Source organism: Canis lupus, chromosome 23 (genome assembly GCF_011100685.1).
Source record: "Canis lupus familiaris isolate Mischka breed German Shepherd chromosome 23, alternate assembly UU_Cfam_GSD_1.0, whole genome shotgun sequence".
Classification (NCBI taxonomy): Eukaryota; Metazoa; Chordata; class Mammalia; order Carnivora; family Canidae; genus Canis; species Canis lupus.
Window position 1 is genome coordinate 19,767,708 of NC_049244.1, and position 15,902 is coordinate 19,783,609.

The 15,902-nt window shown below is 38.5% G+C and overlaps 1 protein-coding gene across 11 annotated transcripts in view; it reads left to right on the top strand.

Moving 5' to 3' along the window:
- Positions 1-15,902, top strand: part of THRB (thyroid hormone receptor beta) — a 371,451-nt gene that overhangs the window by 150,831 nt on the left and 204,718 nt on the right. For all 11 annotated transcript variants that reach the window (XM_038570696.1, XM_038570703.1, XM_038570693.1 and 8 more), the window contains one exon: positions 6,197-6,268. The gene's annotated coding sequence lies outside the window, so the exon portion shown is untranslated. The remainder of the gene's footprint in view (positions 1-6,196; positions 6,269-15,902) is intronic.

Here is a 15,902-nt window from a genome sequence, read left to right on the forward strand (position 1 = left end):
CACAATCTACATATATGTACATGTGTTGCAGATTAAAACATACTTTTAATTGTGAGTCACGGTCAAATAATTATAGCCAGGAATTTTTTACATTTAAAGATGGGGTTTTTTTCCTGGAAATATTTTTGTATATGGACAAATTTCCAAAACTTGTTTAGAGTTGAACAGATTGAACTTTAGGGTTCGGGGCTGAGGTGAACAGAGAAAGTCCTCATATTGACATGGACAGTAATTATAGTCTTGCTGATCAAAACTCCAAGTAGAAAAGGGCGGACAGTTTCCCCTTTGCTGTCCTGCCTGCTGCCCCCTTCCAGTGTAGTCAATAAACTTCTATCTCCTTTTACAAAGAAAACAAAACAAAACATCCAAGTAGAAAAAATCTGACTTATCTGAATCCAACTTTATTATGGTCCTATAGAGAAAGCAACTCTGATAATGACACTTCTTTTCAAACATCAGCTAGAAAACTCCCCAAGGTGAGAAAACCACCACAGTGCCATTCAAATATCAAACCAAAGGTCACCAGACTGATGAGAGGATGGCTCATTTTAATACTGAATACCTACTTGCCTGTGATTGGAACTAAGAATTTACCAGTGAAGTTACTAGTAGTTGATTGTAATGACATGTGCTAATTTCAAATTTTTATGATGATAATTTCATAATAAAATAAGTTTTCATGGATCAAAGTTTTTCCCTCTAATTCGGCTTTATTTAAATCTGTGTTAACTGCTTTGAGTTAACATTAACTAGATTCATGAACTTGGGTAAGATCTAGCTGATGGCCCAACTGTATATAAGTAAGTTCCTCAAATGTGGGAAATATGCATATAATACATATATACAGGTCATATCAGTATATATAATACATTCTGCCAATGATATATCCATTCACTGGTACTTCATTCTTATGAAACTAAAGAACAGTCAATACACTAAATAAAAATAGTTGCTCTAGAACAAGGCACTGGCTGCCTGGGGTGCTATTTGAGAAAGATTTGGAGATGGTATTTGGACTCAGATAATAAGGAAAGGTTGCATTTGAATAGTGATATCTGTGATGAACATAGGTGGTATCTTGGAAGCATGGATTGATTTTTTCTCTGTTTTATAGGGGGAAGGAAAGGAATAGCAGACAGACATAGCCCAGAATTAAACCTTTTAGCATCTCTCATTCTCATTTTACTTCTGTTTACATTCATCTAGATTATTTGTTAAGACGGTGCCTCATAAATATTTGTCTGTTTACTCCTTTCATTACCACTGCCACAGTTACATTTTCAATCTTCACTAAAAGGAGTATTAAAGAATCTTTCTAGATCACTTCCCTGCTGCTGGTGCTTACAATTTTTGATAGGATCAGGAGTCATGGGCTCCATTGAAAACCATGTGAAAGCTATGTACCATCTCTCCTAAAACTGAATGCTTACACAAACTCCTGCCAATTTGTTTAGAAGAGTTGCAAATTCTCTGAGGTCTGCACTTTATTAAAAAACCCCTAGTCTAGCTGTCTCCCTCCAATCTACGTCCCTCCAATCTCTATCAGAGTGACATTCCTAATGCATAATTTAGATCATATTACTCTCTGCTCAAAACCATCTTGTTTCTTGCTGCCTTTGGAACAGGAGTCCAGTCTGCTGGATTGGAATCCAGACTCTTTCAAGCTCTCACTTTTGTAGCCCCATTGCCCCCTGCCTCCTCCTCCCAAGTACACAATCTTCTAAGCTGAACCAGAATACCTGCTATTTCCCCCAATACTGTCTGTACTTTCTTTCCGTAGTTGCTGCCACCTGAACATCCTCTGCTACCTGAACATCCTCTCTCTCTTTTACCTATGCAGGCCCTTTCTAACCTTCAAGCCCAGTCTTTCTGATTCTCAGTATTCTGTGAATGGAGCCCTCAGCAATGAGTAACACTTAGTGTAGTGTCTTGCACATCATCATGATGTATTTCCCCTTTGCCCTCAGATCTTTCCCCTGCATTACTGAGAGGCTGCCCCTGAATGTTGTGCTTGCTGGCCAGTTCCCTGAGTCAGTTGGCCTCCATTTGGGTTCAACCCCTGGGAAGCCCTGGAGGGAGAATGGAAGATTGAAGGAAGAGAGAAGCCAGGATATTTCTTCCCCACACTCTCTGCCTCATACAGTATCTTAAATGAAGGCAGTGTCTCCTCTAGGGCTTCAGCTCCAACTAGAGAGGCCCTTTGAGCTTCTGCTGGGTGACCTTGGACCCAGGGCTCCAGTATTGATACTCTTTTTTGTATCAATAGGGTTTCCCACAATTATTCGGCTCCTGGACACCTTATTCTCCTGTTTGCCTTTATATCTTTCCCTTCACCTGCGTAATGAATTTCCTACATTTTAGTCCTTCTGGTTAAATACTTAGACCAGTTTAGATTTTCCTGGCTGAACCTTAATTGATACTGAATTTTATTACCTAATTTTAAACCATCTTCTATGTGGGTATCTTTTTTGTTTTGTTTTGTTTTTGTTTTTAGTGAACCAGATGTACATCCTGTGTCAGTTATCTAGTACTTGATAGCATTGAATGGGGTTACTTAGGGTAGTAAAAAATTACCTCAAAACTCAATAGTTAGAAACAATTGGCATTTGTAAGTTCATGAGTCTGAGGGTTGGCTGGGTGGTTCTTCAACTTTCAACTGGGCCCACTCCTATATATGTGTTAGCTGTAGGTCAACTAGGTGGCTCTGCTCATCTTGCCTGGGCTCTCGTACTTACAGGGCCGGACTAGTCTAGGCTGATCCAGTATAGCCTTGGCAGGGACAGCTAACATGAGTCAACTTCATTCCATGTTTCTCAACCATGACAGGCTAGCTGAGGCATCTTCTCATGGCAATCACAGAACAGGAGAAAACACGTAAGCATAACAAGAACTTTTTCAGACTTCTAAAAGCAGCATCTCTGCTTACATTCCACTGGCCAAAGCAAGTCAGATGACCAAAATCAGAATCAAAGAGGACAGTAAACTAGATTCGGCCTCTTTAGTGCAAAATTACATGACAAAGGGGTAGGTACAGGGAGGGGTAAAGAATGTAGGCCATAATGCAATATAGTCTATCTTAGACTTCATAAGATTAGATAAGAGAGCTGAGACTAGAGACATAGAGAGATTAATAGAGAGATAAACTGATGACATTATTTTTTTTGCCAGATTAACCCTTTTAAAACAAAATTTTGCAATAAGATACACATGGTATATTCGCTTGTTTGTTCGGTATGGTTCATTTGTACATAGTTACTCACTGAAAAAGAAATTGACCAAGTGAAGAGCCATTTATAAATAACATATTAATAAACCAAGTTAAAGGAACTTTATTTATCCTTTAACCTTCAATTTGCATTAATCGGGAGCAGTCACGAGAAATTGTGCCAAATTCACCTCAGGTCAGATGGCTCAATAAAATGAACTGTTTCATGCCTAGAAATAAATATATTCCAAATATAAATATGAATCAGTTACAAAACAGATTCTTTTGAAAGTACAAAATAACCACACTGTTAATATATTTGTGCCTCAATTAAAAATGTGTAAAGAGTACACATTCTAGGCTAAAGTTGTCCCAGGGAGTGATTCTCATTTTTGCTTTGAATCTCATATAAACAAACTGGGTAGGCTCCTTTGAGCCATGAGCAAATTCATGGCCCCCAGTTTTCTAAGGAGAAGAATAATTAAAAATGGGAATGTTTAAGTTGGAAAGGTCTGGGGCTTGACTTTGCTACTTTAAATTTCCTTCATCACTGAGAAATCACTTTGAATTCGTCTACTTAAAGTACTCTAATATGGTTTGCTCTTGGTTTGAGGCATGCCATGAAAGAGATACTATTGGGGACCCCTGGGTGGCTCAGTGGTTTAGCGCCTGCCTTTGGCCCAGGGCATGATCCTGAAGTCCGGGGATCAAGTCCTGCGTTGGACTCCCTGCATGGAAACTGCTTCTCCCTCTGCCTCTCTTTCTCTCTGTGTCTCTCATGAATAAATAGATAAAATCTTTAAAAAAAAAAAGAGGTACTATCTGTTGGGATTATAGCAAAATTTGGAAACACTCTCAGTCACACTGTTTTTCAATTTCCTTCTCTATAGTTTTATCTTAAAACCTGGGCCTGTTCTTAGTAATTCAAAGTGAAGCCCATGACATCTTACTACCAGGATGAGATTCCTAGCTAGCTTTTTCACTGTTTGACTTTGGGCAAAAATGTTAAACCTTCCTGTGCCTCTCCTTTCCTCATCTGAAAAATGATCATATAATCATTGTGAGGATTTAACTAAGTGAAATTGGGTAAAAGATTAGCACAACTCAGCCTACATACAAAATGTCCTTAATAAAGGTTACGTATAAAATGCTTCTTCTTATGAATCATTACATGAGAAGTTTTACGTTGTTTTCATTGAGTTGGTTCACATATGTTTTTTCAAAATCTAACTCAGAGTTATATCCTCAAAAAATAAATGAGATTCAATATTATTTTCATACAAAAGGCACTGTTTGTTTTTAAATATCAACATCAAGGATAGTGGTGTATATTTACTTTTATTCACCATAAAGCCACAACGACAGTTACAAACACTAACTTCTTCTTGGGCTTGTCAATTTATTCTTTGAGAATGCTTTTAGAATATCCTTCTTAAAAATGTCTTGGTCTTCAGCCTCATATTCTCAGATTTTATGATTTTCTAGCAAACAGTGAGGTGATATTGATGGCTTGGGATTTCAAGTCTATTACAAGAGCAGTGGACAGAGACTGGTGAAAGTAGATAAACACAACCTCAAAGTCTTCAACCATGTTGTTTTAAAAGGAAGGAAAATTAATAATAAGCCAATCAATTTTTAACAAGTATATTTTGCCCTTTAACACTCTTAGTGTTAGACTAACACTTAGACTCCTTCTGCATGGAGTCATGGTGTAGAAGAGCCACTGTTAAAACAAGACACACAGCATTTTGAAGAGCCACCGTCCATCACAGAGGAAATTCACACATCCGCACATGCATATGTACACCCACACAGACCTAGCAATCACTTTAATGATATAACAAGTGCTTTTATGGTGCTATAAATGTAGGATGTTGAGTGAAAAGACAATGACTGAGCATATATTCATCCAATGTCACAGCTACAGGGAATGGTACAGACTAACATTGTTAGCTATACCATATACAATGTTGAGTCAAAAAATGCAGAACGATATATACACAAACAGAGATTCATATCATAGAGGTAATTTGGAAATGCACACTGTTCGTTGTCCTGGATACATATATTGTATGTAAATGTTAAAAAAAAAAGTGGACTAGAAAAATACAAACAAATTCATGGTCTGGCCTTAGATTGTGGTCGCCAAGATTATACCCATGCTATTTTTTAATTTTTTTAAAAAAAGCAGATATGACACATTTTATCAATGGTCCATTTCAAGAAGTGGGAATGCAGACATTTGCTCTACTAATCTCTGTTTTTCTGAGTTCTAAGTTCCCTCACAACAACAAAAATTGTGGGAGCACAGTTAACTGAAAAGCAGCTTCTTGCTTGCTATACAGACAGACAGTTGGAGCCACCATCAGCTGCACAAGTAGATGCCACAGTCTGTTTGGCCATCTCTTTCATCTGTTTATACTTGTGGGAAGTGTCCACAGCATAATCATAGCTGGACACAATCTATAGACAGCTCCATAGTTCGAAGCCTGGATATGTCCCCCTGACAAATACCTGTCATTTCACCACAGGGCACGGCTGATGCTTCTGTTGGTTGAGACTTATCCTGGAAATTGTCCTCTGAGGCCAGTCAGGCCTTCTTGAGCACGAAATCTCTAAACTGTTTAAGATTTACATTTGCCCTTTAACCATTTTCCCAGGCTGGCAGTCTAAAATTCCTGAGTCTTGTCTACAGCAAAGCAGGTCTTTAGGATCCCCAAACATTGTCCCATGCCTACAATGTGTTATTAAACTTCTGTGTTCAAGTTCCTTTCTCTGAAACCATCTCCCCTTTGGAATGAGATTTTTATCTTAGTCTATTTGCATTTATTCAAAATCAGAGACAGCTCTGAAACCAGACCCTATTTAAACATAGAAAGAAGAGCTGTTGCAGATTAAACAAATGTTGGGGGACTTAAAAAGAAGAAGGAAAGAAAGAAAAACAAAAACAAAACACTTCTATTTACCTTCTTGTGTTTCCTTTTTTTCCAGATCTGCGGTTTCCTTCCCATTGGCCAGCCTGTGTGGGTGCCAACTTCTGCACGTGATTTAATGGATCAGAAGGTCAGATGTCAGGCTTGACTTGGCTGTTTGCAGACTCGTGATCTTTATGATTAATTGTCACTTTTTAGCACTAGGGGAATTACCTTCTAATTTATGCCTTTGCTGCGGTTGTTATTTAACATACTTTTGATCTCTGTAAGTATTCTGGAGGAATATAAAACATTAAATGGGCTGGAAAAGCATAATGGAGAAAAGGAAATCTGCGAGAATTAATTTAGGGTGAGAATAACAATCAGACAATGAGAGAGGGGAGCTGTATTTCATTTGTTTGTTACATCAGGAAGTTGTACTCAAGGAAGATCCAGCACTCCTCTCCAGCTCCCTTTCGGTTGAGTGCTAAGAAAAAGGGTCAGGAATAGCTGATCAGTGGGTCGGTCAGAGCACTGAGAGGGGATAGGGCTCAGCACCTGCACAGTGCACATTCCCTTGCTTCCTGGGCAAGCCCTCAATGCTCCCACTGGTCCCCAGATGTTTGGTAATGTCAAGCAGCCTGTTTGGAAGGTTAGGTTATAATTTGGAACTCAGTTTGTTTACATTATTGTAACAACAGTTTCAGTTTGTCTCTGCAGTTAAGATTATGTCAGCACTTTTCCTTTCTGTATTTATTATTTTTAGCAGTTTAAAAGCTAACCGTGAAAAGTGGCTTTCTGGCTGTCAGGTGACATTCAGGCTGGGCCAGGGGCTGATGGAGTCTATAGAAATGCTCATGGCTGTGAGAGTCAGGTCTTTTGAATGCTGTCTTTGTACCTCCCCTTGCCCGGGGCCTCTGGCTTATTGTCTAGGCGCCTCAGTTGGGGTGGCGCTATCTGATGGTAACCACTACTAATATTACAGTGCTCGGTGCCCAGGCCCTCCCTGGGGGCCCCCAGTCTGGCTGCGTCTGTCTCCCAGCCCTCCCTCAAGGGAACCAGTCAAAAGCTCTCATATCAGAAAGCACTATTTGCAATTTATAGAATGTTCGAGGGAAAAGTATCAGTAAGGATCACCTGGGCCTGCAGTTCTCTAACATTTTTTTTTTTACAAAAAACCCTTTGCCCAAATGAAATCTCCCAGAGAACCCCAATTTGTAAGATGTGGAAAAAGTACAGCTGTTCCGTTTGAAGGTGAGGAGGGTTATGGCAAACCCCACCCTTCAGCCTTCCTCTTCACCCACCCCAGTCAAGATGACTCCTCAGGCACCCCACCCCCTTGCAAGAGACCTCCCAACTCTTCAGGATCCTGGCACACCATTCTTACAAGGTGATCCCTTCCACTTACAGATAAAGAGGTGATTTTTATACATACTTTAGACATGAGACATTAGACACTAAGACACAAAAGAGTACCCACTGTAGTCATCCATTCTCATATGTCTCTAGAGAAAGCAAAACTCATCTGTGATGATAGAAACAAAATAGTAAGTACCTTGAAGAGAAGAAGAGATTGATTCGGAAGGGGCAGAAGAGAATTTTCTGGAATAATAGAAATGTATATCTTTCTAGAAGTGCAGGCTACACAGCATTTGTCAAAACTCCTTTGTGCTTTTTACTGTCCGTAAATTATACCTCCATCAAAAAATAGAAGGAAAATAAGGCAAAAAGATAAATGAATTAGGCATTTAATAAACAAATACTGATGAGCTTCCTTAAATATTGAAAATACTAGTGAACTTCCTTAAAGCTAGGTAGACTATTTATTGAGTGGGCTCTAAGGTCATTCATTATGCAGTTTCAGAAGACAGGAGGCCATGCTCCTCTTCCAGCACATTCTTTGTTCAATAATCACCAAAACCAGGGGAAACAAATTTTCTCAGAGAATACCAGAGGATGGAACCATTGAATACCTTTTGGGATCTTCTAACCTGTGATGTGTCTAAAAGGTAATATGTGGGCAGTCTGAGAGTGGAAATATTGAATATAGTACTTGATTCATGCATTCCTTTTGCATGTACTATACATGTACTATTGATAATGCCCTAGAAGGTCTTTATAATGGTTTAATTCTTTGCTCACCCTCATCTCACTGCTTTTCTATCACCTATAAAATGCAAGATTCTTCTTCCCATATCTTAGCAGAGTAGAACTTTTGGTGACTAAGGTTGGAATTCAGGCCTCAAGTGACACTTGTAGAACAGGGCTAATTCATGTACTGTCTTTCTGCTTTAGGCATGTGTTGAGTATTCTCACAGGATTGCACAGTATACCTGTGCAATAGACACATTGACCCTTAAAAAATACTTTCTTTTTTCTGAAATACTTTGACCCAACTCTATTTAAGCTTTTCTATTTTTGTGTTTTAGAAGTCCTGCAGTAACATGAAAGGTAATTGTTTGGGGTGAAATGCAGCTAAGGGCATAGGCCAATGCCAGATGGGACCCAGTTAAGAGCCTCTGCATTTAGAGCCTCATGAGAACACTAAGCTGGCAGACAGAAGAAAAATATTTCATTTAGTTTTAGTTTTTTAGTCTTTATTTTTAATGGTTTTAAAGATTTTTTATTTAAATTCAATTTAATTAACATATATTATTAGTTTCAGAGGTAGAATTCAGTGATTCTATCAGTTACATACAACACCTAGTGCTTATTACATCACATGCCCTCCTTAATGTCTATCATCCAGTTACCCTATCCCCCTTCCCCCACACCACTCCCTTCCAGCGACCCTGTTTGTTTCCTAGAGTCAAGAGTCTCTCATGGTTTGCCTCCTTCTCCATTTCCATCTTATTTTATTTTTTCTTCCCTCCCCCTATGTTCATCTGTTTTGTTTCTTAAATTCCACATATGGGGACACCTGGATGGCTCAGTCAGCTTGGCAGCTGCCTTCAGCTCAGTTCATAATCCCAGGGTCCTGGGATAGAGCCCTGGGTTGGGCTCCCTACTCAGCAAGCATTCTGCTTCTCCTTCTCCCTCTGTCCCTTCCCTCCCCCAGTTGTGCTCTCTCTCTCTCTAATAAATAAATTTTTTTAAAAAAAATTCCAACATATGAGTGAAATCATATGGTATTTCTCTTTCTCTGACTAACTTACAGGAGGGAAGGACAAGGCAGACAGAGGGAAAGGGGCTTCTGGACCCTGCAATGATGACCTAAGCCAAAATCAAAAGTTGAACACTTAACTGACTGAGCCACCCAGGTGCCCCAGAAAATGTTTTTGAAGGAAAATGATGGCAGTGTTAGGAAATGTAGAGAGGGGGTCACGCGGAGCCAGAGCAAGAGGGATTTGAAGATACTCAAATGTTTCAGCCTTTGAGGCTATGCAGACAAATTCTACTACTTGAGTGATTTCCCAAAAAAGGGCCAAGGCCTATTTAACTCACAAGGTTGATCCACATTAACAAAAATTTAGTTCACTAATGAAGCCATGGCAAAAAGGAACCATCCATAGAAAATAACATTTTAAATAACCAGAACCTATTTTAATCCACACATTCCATGCTTTGCACATACAAACTTCCTAATCAAATCAGATTTAATTGAGCAAGATTTTTATTTAACCAATTTAGTTTAATGTGCATAAGAGCAGAAATGAAATTACACGATCTAAGAGTTTGGGCAGAATGTGATTTTTTTTGCAATTTTATGCCCATTTAAAAGGAACTGTTTTTTCACATCATTAAGAGTCAACTTGTCTAAATAGAAACTACAAGATGGAAATTGTATGTATTTTCCATCCCAGTGATTTGGGGACTGTGATTCTCCTGGAGCCAACGTTCTTAAAATTTATGCATCCATGTATGTATGCATTTATCTATAGGTCACGTGGTCTTAGGACAATGCAACCTGTGTGTAGTCAGACCCTAGTTATTCATGAGAATGAGGATAAAATGTCAATAATTTAAGTCCAATCTATTGATATTTTTTCCCAGTGACTTCTAAAAATCAGTATCAACCATTCAGCTGATTATAAGGGGCTGTTAACAACTGGGAAAATATCCACATTTGAGTTATATCCCATTTTCCTTCCTCAAGTATTTTTCTTACGATGCCATTGGGATAATAACTGAAAAACAGGATGAAAGAAAAGTAACAGGCACTTTAATATGTATATTATTATTTTTATTATTATTGGTTACTAGACAAGAAAAATGAGGGTAAAATGAACAGAAGCAATAAAGACATAATTGTCACAGTGGCAGGGTGCGGCTTGAACTCAGGTCTTTCTTTCTGTAATCCCCTGTCTTAAGAAAAGAAGCAATGACTCAGAACTACTCATAATATTACACTGACTGGATTGGAGAAGTACATTTGTGAAGAGAATAAGCTATTATTTGGGGCCTACCCATAACAGAAAACCATAAATACAGTGACAAACACTCAAAAGTTTGTTTTTCTCTCCACAGCAGCAGAAGGTAGTTCTACAACGATCAAGGACTCAGGCACCTTCTATATTTCTATACTTCTATTCTTACCACATGACTATATCCTTAAGGTTACCTCATGGTTCAAGATAGCTCTCAGGAAGCAGGAAAGATGGGAAGAGGGCCGTGAAAGGCATCCATCACTGGCGCTATGTTTTTTCCTCTTTAGGAGGCCTTACCAGAATTCCCACCCCACAACTTTTACCTACATTCTACCAATTCCTAGTTGTAAAAGAAGCAGGAAAATGTAGTTGGGTACTTTTCTATCCAGAAGTAAAATTAAATTTGGTTAAAAAAAAAAAGAAAGAATATCATGGACTAGGACTAGTAGACCTAGTCACAGTTAGGCAAGTATGAGAAGCTTTTCCATTTTGGAGAGGAATGATCAGGGTGGTTCTTTAGAGGAAATGATCTTGTAGCCAACTGCATGATGCATAAAAGGGGGAGCAATAAAAAGTAGCTCTGAGGGATGCCTTGGGGACTCAGTTGGTTAAGCATCTGACTCTTGGTTTGGACTCAGGTCCATCAGGATCTCAGGGTCATGAAATCAAGCCCCACGGCAGCCCAGCATGCAGCTTGCTTCAGATTCTTCTCTCTGTTCTCCCTCTGCTCTTCCCCTCCTCCCCTCTAAAAAGAAAAGTAGCTTTGGGGACTTCAGTTTGTGGTGATAAGCTTCTTATTAGTGAAGTTGCATTAGGGACAAGAGAGATGAATGTGATAGAATTTGTGAAGAATGAACTGGCCAAAGAGAATATATTTATCAACTAACTGTGTAGTTCAAAATTGTGTTTCCATAAATACACACACATACACACATGTGTGTGGGCTGTGTATATGTATATAAATACATTATATACGTGTATATGTATTCATATACATATATAGGAATGGCAACCCAGGAAAGACATTTAGCTAAACTTCTAAGACACAGGATCCGGATAAACAAAAAAGTTACATGGTACTTGTCTATACAGAAAATTGGCTGGGAATTTATGATGCATTTTCTTGGCAATGGATAAATAACACACGCATGCATACATAAATACATGTATGCATACCTACAACACAAACATAAAACTATGCTAGGCCTCCGTAACACCAATAGCAATGATCTTCAGATTTTGGCATCCCTAAAAAAAGAAAAAGGAAAAACAAAAAAGGGCTAAAAATAATAGATTTTAAAAGGAATGAGAGAAGAAGGAGCTGTAAAGATAACTAAGAAGTCATCATAAAAAGCCAAGCTAGAGAATGAAGGAAAGTCAGGATGGAGAAGGAAATCAGTTTTTCTTTCATTTCTTCTTTCTTCCTTCTCTCCTCCCTCCCCCACCTGCCACCCCCACTTCCTTCTTTCCTTAATTTTAGGAGGAGTAGAATCAAACTTTAGTAACTATATTTTCATAGACTTTTCATTATGAGCCCCCAAAGGAAAAAGAATTTAACCTCCAGGTCATCATCACATCCCTTTTGTTAAACCAGAATATACCAGGTAATGTCTTGCCATTTTGTAGATAACAAAATCAAAGCAGGTGGTGCTGGCAAGTTGGAAGCAGAGCCATCTGGCATAGCTGTTTGGGAACTGCATTGCATGCATGGTACATAATACACCCATATACACATAATACACCCATAAATGGACAGACACATCCCTCGTGTATGTGATCCAGAGGGCTGAGCAAAGATGACCAAGTTTCTCAGTATGACTCTTTTGGTCCTTTGTGTTTGACACCTTTGGCTGCAAAGCAAAAATAACTTTTCATTTTAGCTTTTAGAATCATCTACCATTGAATAAGCATAACTTGATTTTCTGATTATAAGCCCCTTCAATCACATTTTGTAAAGCTAATGTGCACCCTGTTTTAGCCACCGAATGTTGGAGAGGGGCAGGTTTGGTTGGGCACAGGCTGCCTGCTACTCTAGGTGTCTTCTCAAGAAGCCTGCTGAGGCAAAAGTAGTCATTTCTTCTGTAACATCCTAGAAAATGTCTCTCATTCAAAAGTAAGTGCCAGGGCACCTGGCTGGCTCAGTCAGTGGAACATGCCACTCTGGATCTCAGGGTCATGAGTTTGAACCTCATGTTGGGTGTAGAGATTACTTAAATAAATACATAAATTTTAAAAAAAATTTTAAATAAAAATCAAAAGTAAATGCCTGTTCACATACATGAGAACAAGTAACACCAACTGTAAAATCGTAGCTACCTTGGCAAGAGAAGAGAGGGGGTTAGGTCATTAGTGTTTTGTTATGTTTCATTTCTTATAAAGAGAGAGTTAAAGCAAATAGACCAAATATGAATGGTGAGTACATGGGTTTGTAATATTGTTTTATATACCTGTTGATATGTGCAGTATTTCATAATTTAAAAAAAATTAAATTAAGCAAATGCTCTTCACATAGACAAAGTGATTGGAACCCTCCTATTCTTTACTCCATCCTAACAATCTACTTATAATCACATATCATCCTTCTGTGGTTTTGCATATGCTACTTCACCCTGCCTACTCTACTCTTTTCCCAAATAACTCCTCTTCACCTGTCCAGATTCAACAGTGGTATCACATTCTCTAGGAAGCCTTGCTGTCTCCTTATTCCCAATTCATATCTGTGTTTGAAGGCTCTGCTCATGTCTCTAAGAACACTGTACATAATTGTACCATGGTATGTGTTACACTGTTGTGTAAACCCCTGGTTTGTTTCTGTGACTCCCAGGACTGTTACCTCTGGTTGAACTGTAATATTCCAGTGAGTACCATTTACACAATGTCCAACCTTCCCAATTGGGTGGGTCAGTCCTGCCTTATTCCTGCCAGAGAGAGACCATCATTTTACCTCTATGCAGAATATCTTGCCTAGTCCAAATGCAGAGTAGATATATACTCACATAGCAAACACTCTTTAACATTGATTAAATAATGAAAAAATGAGCAGTCAACCAAACCAACCAGCAGTCAACCATTCTGCCTTGATGAAGAATTCTCTAGACAAGTGGTTCTCAAAGTGTGGCTTTTGTATCACAGCATCTACATCACCTGGGAACCTGTTAAAATGAAGATTCTTAGGCCCCACCCCAGACCTGCTAAATCAGAAACTCTGGAGGTGGAACCCAGGAAACTTTAACAAGCCCTCCAGAGGATTCTGATGCACACTTAACTTTGAGATATATTAACTTAGACTGATCAAAACAAAAAGCAGAGATTTCATGTCATGTCAGTTGAGTCTGGAAAAATGGCAAGAGTTGTCTGGGGAACAGTAAGAGTAGAGGGTAGGCAGAAGAAAGCATATGAAGAGACAGAGGGGCATGATATGTAATTTATAAGTTAATAGTTTTGGATAGAGTGAGGAATTCAGGCTGATAGGGCAAGAGAGCTGATGATCAGGTGTTGGATCATAGAAGTCTGTCTAAGGTATTTGGATGTTAATCTGACAGCAGTAGGGAGCCGTTTTAAAAAAAAATCAAACAAGGTAGTGATTTGATCTAGTTTAATATTTCAGAAAGAGTCCCTATGGCAAGGGTGTGGCAGATGTGATGAAGTGAGCTTGGCCACTATGGGGCACATAACCAGCTATTCATTAGCCCAGCTGTAAAATGATGAGAGCTAAACTCAGGCAGTTCTTCTGGGAATGAAGAAGATGGGATGGGTTCAAGAACTATTACAAAAGCAGAATTGAAAAAACATAGGAATGATAGAATTCAGGAAGCAAAGGAGAAGCCATCAAGGATGGCTCCTGTGTCTTCTACAATGGAAGTACATTGCAACCCATTCACTAAACTAAGGAAGACAAGAGGAGGAGGAGATTTGGGGGCTGGAATAGCAGCTGGAGAAGGTAACTTTGATTGGGACAGGTGAAGTTGGATGTGTTTCTGAAACATTCATATGGAGGCATCAAAAGCTCACAGATTCGGGATCCCTGGATGGCTCAGCGGTTTAGCACCTCCTTCAGCCTGGGGCGTGATCCTGGGGTCCCGGGATCAGGTGCTGCATCGGGCTCCCCGCATGGGGCCTGCTTTTCCCTCTGCCTGTGTCTCTGCCTCTCTCTCTCTCTGTGTGTCTCTCATGAATGAATGAATGAATGAATGAATAAATAAATAAATAAATAAATAAATAAATAAATAAATAAAATATTTTTTAAAAAAGCTCACAGATTCATCCTAGGCTGGAAATTTCAGTTTGGTATCTAGGTATTAATCATTTATGTATCGTTATAAACAACACTACAGTAGATACACAAAAATTTTGTCTTAATATTTGATGATTTCCATAAGAGATATTTCTAGAATGAAAGTTGTTGATAAATATAACCAGATTATTTTACAAAAGGTTGTATCATTTCATTCTTCCATTAGCATTGTGGAAGAGAATCTCATCACATCTTCAACAACATGATTTAGTCTTCAGAAACTGGGTATCCCTATAGAGAGGTTGCTTTAAGGTTAATGATTACTTATAAGGTTGGAAATATTTCACTTTTGTTGACTTTTATCCAAAGATTATCTGTTCATTTGTCTATTCTCCACAGGACATTGATTTTTTTAAGCTGATTTTTAAGAACTCCTCTTCTCTCTTAAGGATTTTATCTCTTTTCCAATCTCATGCATTACAAATATGTTTTTCCAATTTCTCATTTGTCTCTGCCCTGAAGCAGTAGATGACTCTTCCCTCTGCCTAGAACACTCTCACGTATTCCTCAGCATAGCCAGAATTGTTTATTGAAATGTTTATTTGAAGGGTTATCACTCTTGAGGTCGACTCTGACCACCATATTTAAAACATCAAGCACCCAACAAGCACAGCCCTTGGCACTTCTGATCCCCTCACTCTTGGCTCTACTTTTCATTTTCCCACAGCACTTTTCACCTTTTCACATACAATATAATTTATTTATTTTGTTAATTATCAGCCTTTATCCACTACAATATAGCCACCTTAATAGCAAAGACATCCAGATTTTGTTTTGTTTATATATATGCATAATCTCCCAAGCCCCTAGAAAAATGCCTAACATGTAATACATGCTTAATAAACATCTGCTAAATGAGTATTAATTCCTTTTATATTAGTAATTATTGTCATAGAGTTTCAAAATTTAATTCATACAAAAATTTATTGGCCTTTCCTTTGCAATCTCTTGTATTATTTTCATGCTTAAATATTTCCCCATGTAAAGATCATTTGCATATTTAGCTGTATTTTATTGAATTTTTAAAATTTCCTTAAAAGAATTACTTTTTAAAAAATCTGGGATTCACCTAAGTGTATAGCAGGGGATGAGGCTCTAACTAGATATTTGCCCCCAAAACTGTC